This window comes from Rhincodon typus, unplaced genomic scaffold, assembly GCF_021869965.1.
Source record: "Rhincodon typus isolate 14 unplaced genomic scaffold, sRhiTyp1.1 hic_rhity00011341, whole genome shotgun sequence".
Taxonomy (NCBI): Eukaryota; Metazoa; Chordata; class Chondrichthyes; order Orectolobiformes; family Rhincodontidae; genus Rhincodon; species Rhincodon typus.
Genome location: NW_025976979.1, coordinates 1 through 7167, shown reverse-complemented (window position 1 = coordinate 7167; position 7167 = coordinate 1). Strand labels below are relative to the sequence as shown.

The 7167-nt window shown below is 40.8% G+C and overlaps 1 long non-coding RNA gene across 1 annotated transcript; it reads right to left on the bottom strand.

Moving 5' to 3' along the window:
• Positions 1–1170: 1170 nt before the first annotated feature.
• LOC125482504 lies at positions 1171–4900 on the bottom strand. The gene is made up of 3 exons (XR_007261667.1): positions 4833–4900; positions 1571–1691; positions 1171–1478 (listed from the first exon to the last, which is right to left on the bottom strand). It is a non-coding gene; the product is annotated as an uncharacterized LOC125482504 (long non-coding RNA).
• Positions 4901–7167: the final 2267 nt, after the last annotated feature.

Below are 7167 nucleotides of genomic sequence, written 5' to 3'. Positions count from 1 at the left end.
AGCAGCAAGAGAAAGAGAGAGCGCACGCACCAGAGACAGCGAGAGAAAGCAAGAGAGTGCGAGCGAGCGAGCATGAGAAAGGAAAAGGAAAAAAAGGAGCCATAAAGATAAAGCAGCAGGTGAGGAAATAGGAGCAAGAGAACTTTGACAAAATAACCTGCAAATACTGGAATCTTGAAATAAAGAGAAAATGAGGTAAATACTCAGCAGGTCTGGCAGCAACCATGTAAAGAGTTAACATTAAAGTCAACTTTCATGTCAATAGATATTAGAACTTTGCAAAGTCTGAAATGTTTGGAAGGGCAGCGCATGTTGAGATGACTGAAGTTGGAACAGAGTAATACAGAAGGAACAGTCCCTTCAAAATGCTGAAAGGGTAGGAAAATATGTTTGATCGTGGCATCATCACACTAGAAGTGGAGAAAATGGCAAAGGTGAATCCACAAATATACATATGTCAGATGCTGATGTGGAGGGTTTCAAATATCAAGATAAAACAACAAATATCACACACATTAAAGAATAGTCGTACGTGCTACACCATAAGTGGAGGGGGCACACTTACTGCATATTATGTTGCGGTGCCTGTGACCCCATTGCCACCAAACCTCAAAGTAGCTGGCTGCATCAAGGAATACGCCCATTCAAATACTGAGCAAGGTGAAGACATTTTAACAAGTGGAACACTAAATAAACTTGTTTTCCTCAAATGTTTCTCCAATGTACAGTCTTTAATGTACAGTCTTCAATGTTTTGTGAACACACTGTGATAGCCTAATAACAAGGTTAGGGATTGCAGTTTTCACAGAATATCGGACTCCAAAGCGCCTATTAAAAATCCTGGGTTTGCAAAATTTGCTAGGGTCCCCAATCCTGTTCCATCAACGTCAATTACCCCCACAAGCTAAGGACTGTCTGTAAGGGTAGTAGAGACAGAAACTCTCATTACATTTCAGAAGTACTTAGATGTACACTTGTGATGCCAAGGCATGCAAGGCTACAGGCCAAGTGCTAAAAAATGGGATTAGAATAGTTAGATGGTTGTGTTTGACCGGCACAGACTTGGTAAGCTGAAAGGTATTTTTCTGTGCTATAGATCTCTACAACTATGATTCTATGAAACACGATGATGAGTGGGAGGAAGGCAGCAAGAGACCAGGAGCAGGCTAGTAACGGAACAGGTGGGACGGTAATAAGCAAAATGACGGAGTGGAGAGTGGGCACACATTGATGATCTCAGCAGCAACACAACACAACCCAGGTGGAGTGGGTGCCACTTCCAGGCACGCAATGATAACACCAGTCACACAGGCTTTCTAATCCAGTGATACGGCAAGAGATACAGTCTTAAACAATTTCACCATAATTCTTGAGTAAAAATTAAAACATTGAGAAAAATGCAGTAATGCTTACCTTACATTTGTCCCCAACCACATACTGCATTCCAGCAGCAATAGAATAATCTTTCTTCTGCTGTGCTGCAAAGTACAGTTTAAATATAAAGTATTAATGATAGCAATGAACTAGCTAACACAGAATCAAAAAGTTGAATTTTATGTAAGCCACTCACCTTGTTCGATTTTCTGCCAAACTTCATACTCAATATTTCTATAAACATTTGGGTTGAATGCTTGGAGGACCCTTCTTGGAAGGGTCACATGAGTCGAGCTTTCACTTTTCATTTGCTGTTTCTGAGAACAAGAGATAATAAACACACATTTGCAATGTTTTAATGGTCTGTCTGCACATTAAAGCTTGTAGGAGTAGAAATTTATTGTGGGCAATGACACAAAATTGACGTTATTAAAATCAGCTCTTATCTGCAGCAGCCAGTATTTAGTTCCATTGCAAACAAGATAAAACATCAAATGCTGCACACAACAGCTGATCATTATTTGTTTTACCTCAGCACTCGAGTTGAATCTCATCCATTATCTGTTTACTTTCTACCATTTGGTTAAAAATTTGGGTAACAAAACAAACTTTCAAAGGTTGCTCATTAGTTTTGTCTTACATTGATTTACAGCACAGAAAAAGGCCATGGCACCCAACTAATTTATGCCGATGTTAAGAGACCACCGTATCCTCTTTCCAACCTATTAGCATGTTCTACACTTTCTTTCCCCACATGCAATTAACTACCTTCCTTTTAAATTCATCTATGCTAACCTCTTCAACAATTCTGATTTGGCGGCTTCTAATCCAAGAAATTCCACCATCATGCTTTTGACTGTTCATTCTGAAATGCCCAAAGAAATGATACATCGATTTCAAAAGTACTTCTCCCTTTCTGATTAGGGTGGTTAGGATTTACTCTGCAGCACCTTATTGTAGGACAGTTGAGATTATGTTCCTGTCAGAATGATTTTTAACATGGTGGGGGGAGATGAGCAAGAAGAGAAAAGGAAGGGCATCAAGAAATGAGTGCTATCCACCAATTGCCAGGATTCGGTCAGATAGTGCCTGTCAACCTGCTCCCAGTCTGGTATTTCAAACCTATTAACGAGGCTAGAAACCTCCATACAACTTGCTTTGCATGTGTATGTGTCACTGGTCAGGATTTCTAAGGCCTTAGGAAAGCTGACAGTTGTAGGGAGGGAAGGATGGCCTCAGGAAAAAAAGCTAAGGGCTTTCACAGCGTTTCTTGTAGACCAGAAAGAATAGGAGTACTTCCTCCCATTGCCAAATTATTAAAGTATCTGTCCCTCTATTAGTTGCCAGAGAGTGGTGCAACCTTGATGTCACTAGATTACATCATGAATGGTCAGACCTAACTGGTCCTTTGGCCTCCTCAACAGCATTTCCTACCTGACTACAAGCTAAGCCTGTCAAACATCTTGACTTCCTGGGAAAACTTATCAATGACCAGAGATGCACACTGTGAAATTAAATCTTCATAGCATTTGGGAGACACTACAGGATTCCTCTGCTTCTTGTGTGTCACAATGCTAAAATTCCTCTATCTTCTGGTGAAATCTCAGATACAAATTTATTTTCTGTTACTTTGTGATTACATTACAGATCCTCAACGTTTTCCTGACACAAGCTGTAACTAGAACTCTAATCACAAACGCAGATGTGGACCAAGTTAGCGAGGTCTGTTAAGATAGTAGCAAAGATGGAAGCAGATATCCAATAACAATATGCCTTCCTACAAGGGCAAAAAGAAAGCAGCAAGCGATACTCAGTCTCAGCCAAAAATAATTCAGTGCTAATCATATGTCTATCAAAGGAAGATTAGATCTTTATGTCTCAGTTTGTTGAGGTCTCTGGACATGCCAAAAGAATAGCCCTCTTAAAGTTAAAATTAAAATTTAAAAAGTTTTAGTGGAATACATTTTCCTATTAATTGACCACATTGCGGTTATTACAAATAAAGTCATAACAGTCTCCTGTTTCAAACAGATATTTCATACATGAAGAACCTTAACAAAACCAACTTGTCTGTTGCCAAGTTTGTAATACAGGTATTTTTGACCTAAAGCATGTTTCATTAACGCAAATTGACTGTAACGCGATCGATGAATAGTGAACACTGTTTGGATAAAGCAAACTTTCTGCTGTACAGGTGTAGCGATTTCCCAATAAAGTGATTTTCTATGGTGACTTTCTATCGTGCAATTTCTATAGCACGAGGTCACACAAGAACACAACTATCATGTTACAGGAGAACTGCCTGTTATGTCATTTGGTGGTATTTACTAAGTAATATGTATGATCTGAATGTGTTCTCTCAGTAATGAGTAAAAGATACGAAGGTGGGTCACGTTGTGGACAGTGCGGAGGGCTGTTCTAGGTTACAAAGGGACATTGATAGGATGCAGAGCTGGGCTGAGGAGTGGCAGATGGAGTTTAACCCTGAAAAGTGTGAGGTCATTCATTTTGGAAGGACAAACTTGAAAGCAGAATACAGGGTTAACGGAAAGATTCTTGGCAGTCTGGAGGAGCAGAGGGATCTTGGGGTTCATGTTCACAGTTCCCTGAAAGCTGCCACCCAGGTGGATAGAGTTGTTAAGAAGGCGTATGGTGTGTTAGCTTTCATTAATAGAGGGATTGAGTTCAAGAGCTGTGAAGTAATGCTCCAGCTATACAAAAGCGTGGTTCGGCCACATCTGGAGTATTGTGTCCAGTTCTAGTCACCTCTTTACAGGAAAGATGTGGAAGCGTTGGAAAAGGTGCAGAGGAGATTTACCAGGATGTTGCCTGGAATGGAGGGAAGATCTTATGAGGAAAGGTTGAGAGAGCTAGGGCTTTTCTCTTTAGAACGACGAAGGATGAGAGGTGACTTGATAGAGGTGTACAAAATGATCAGAGGTATAGATAGAGTAGACAGCCAGAGACTTTTTCCTAGGGTGGAGGTAGTTTTTACGAGGGGACGTAGTTTTAAAGTGAAAGGAGGTAGATATCGTGGAGACGTCAGAGATAGGTTCTTTACTCAGAGTGGTAGGGGCGTGGAATGCATTGCCGGAGAGGGTAGTGGAGTCGGCCTCATTAGGGGCATTTAAGCGGCTATTAGATAGGCATATGGATGATAGTACAAGGTAGCTGTGGAGGTTAGATAGACCTTAAGTTCGGCACAACATCGTGGGCCGAAGGGCCTGTACTGTTCTATGTTCGATGTTCTAGATTTCGGATTTAAAACTAAAAGCATTTACACAGTTAAAACTGTCCAGTGTGTATACAACTGTCACGCTGGCTCAGGTACCTTCACGTCACTGAGTCAGAAGTTTCTGTGTTCAGGGTTCACTACATATTGGTGCACATGTTTCAGGTAAGCATTAAACTTTTACATACATGTCAACATTTTCAATATTACATTATTTATAGATTACCTTTAGGACTTTATCACATGTTTGGGACTTGGATCCAGTCTCATCACGCTCAGTGGCAGTTTTGCCCCTGTTAAAAGATTTTAAAATGACATGTACAATTATGTTATAAATTAGTGATTTTTAAATCATAAGACAGCAGCAAAATAATAAGCAAGTGACCTGGAAAATATTATAACTGAGACCACAGAAGATTTCATTTTAAAAAAAGACATTAAAACTTACAAGTAAACACTTTCGCACACTGCTTGTGTTCACTCTTCCAGAAGGTTATAGTATTACCATAGGAAAATTATTCCAAAATCTGGATCTACCAATATCATCCAATTAGCCATATTTCTTTCTTTTTTAACCTATTTTCATAATCAAGCTTTTCAGAGATGTTATCATACTCGTCTGCAGCAGATGGGACTTGAACCCCGGTCTCTCAGTCCAGGACTAGGGACACGACTGCTGTGCCACAAGAGGACCCTCTCTTCACACCCCCGCCCCGCGCCCCCACCCCAAAGATTTATTTTTAAGTCAATGTTAAATTGCAAAAAGCTGTTAGGTTAAAACTTTTGCAAGCAAACAACACAGTTTAAGAAAAGTATGAGAATCTAATTAACTTCCTTATTATCACCTACCATGGATCAGGGTGTCCTTGCCCATTAACAGGGTCTGGAATGATAGTTCCAAATGAGTTGTCATGGGATACTGGGCTTTTCTAATTAAAGCTCACAGGTTAACAGGTTGAAATAATGGCCACTAATGGTAACAATTCTGTGAGAAATACAAGCTAATAGTTTTTATTATGCAGGAAATCAACATTAGGGAATGAGCTGTAAATAACAAGTGACCATCTAGTTACGTATGAGGTGTTAAAAAATAATCTGCTGGGTATTTTTGTGAATCAGCTTTGAAATTTCCTCTTTAGATTCTCATTGGTAATCCATTAATGAAAACTGCCAGCATACTTTGTCATCAATTAAGGAGGAGCGTGTATCGCTTGCCTCAAAGCGTCTTTATATTAAATCAGCATATTTCACTCAACAACATTTCTGGTTTTATTTACTCTCTATGTTTTTAATTAAATAATGAGAATTACATGGACATACAGCAAGTACAAGTCTAAGTCTGAGACAACGGATTAGAGCGGCATTAAGTGATCTTTGCTAGAAAAAGAGACTGAAGAATAGACTGATGTACAGCTGCAGAAAATCAGTAAACAAGACAAAGATTAAAGTCTAAGTCTATAAGTGAGTAATGCAAGGAATTAGCACGCACTCTTATCCTTCTGACTTTTAGAATCCAACTTAGACAAACATGTTGAGGTTTCCTCCTTTTTGTTAAACATAAAATTCAGCGTAGAGTCCATCTCAAATAGGCACATTGGACTTCAGAAGTTTTAATATCAAGTCTTCTGTTTTATTGCAGAGATAGATTTTGAGATGGGAGATTAACTAAATTGTAACCTCAAAAAGGTTTCTTAAAAGAAGGAATACTGTATAATTAGTGACAGTCTGCTTCAGTGCATTCAGAACTGGACTTATTCCTACAGGCAAAAGGTTGCAGCCAGTAGATTTAAAAATAATAACTTCTACATGAAACAAGACAAAACTCCATCCAGCTCACCATCTACCACTCCTGGTAACCCCATGATATAAATGATATCAAGTTGAAGTTTTAGACCAGTTACAGCATTCCCCCGTTATTTATTAATTCACAAAAGATTTGTATGGTAAAACCAAATGGGAAGAACTTCGGGTACAACAGGTCAGTGAAAGAACTCTTGCATTTACACAGCACTTTTCACAAGCACTGGACATCAGAGAGCATTTCACAGGGCACCGCTATTGTTAATTAGGAACAAAGAACAAAGAACAAACAAAATTAAGGCACAGGAAAAGCCCTTTGGCCCTCCAAGCCAGCACCGACATGCTGCGCGTCACAACTAAAACCCCCTAACCCTTTCGGGGACCGTATCCCTCTCGTGCCCGAGAGAGCAAGCGAGAGAGGGAGAGACGCAGACAGGGAGCACGGGTGCGAGAGAGAGAGAGACGCAGACAGGGAGCGCGGGCACGAGAGAGAAAGACACGGACAGGGAGCGAGACGCGGACAGGGAGCGCGGGCGCAAGAGAGAGAGAGAGACAGGGAGCGCAGATGCGAGAGAGAGAAAGACAGGGTGCGCGGGCAAGAGAGGGAGACAGGGAGCGCGTGCGTGAGAGAGAGGGAGAGACAGGGAGCACAGGTGTAAGACAGGGAGTGTGGGCACAAGAAGGAGCCAGAGACACAGGGAGTGCAGGCGAGAGAGAGAGACACAGGGAGCATGGGGGCGAGAGAGAGACACACAGGGAGC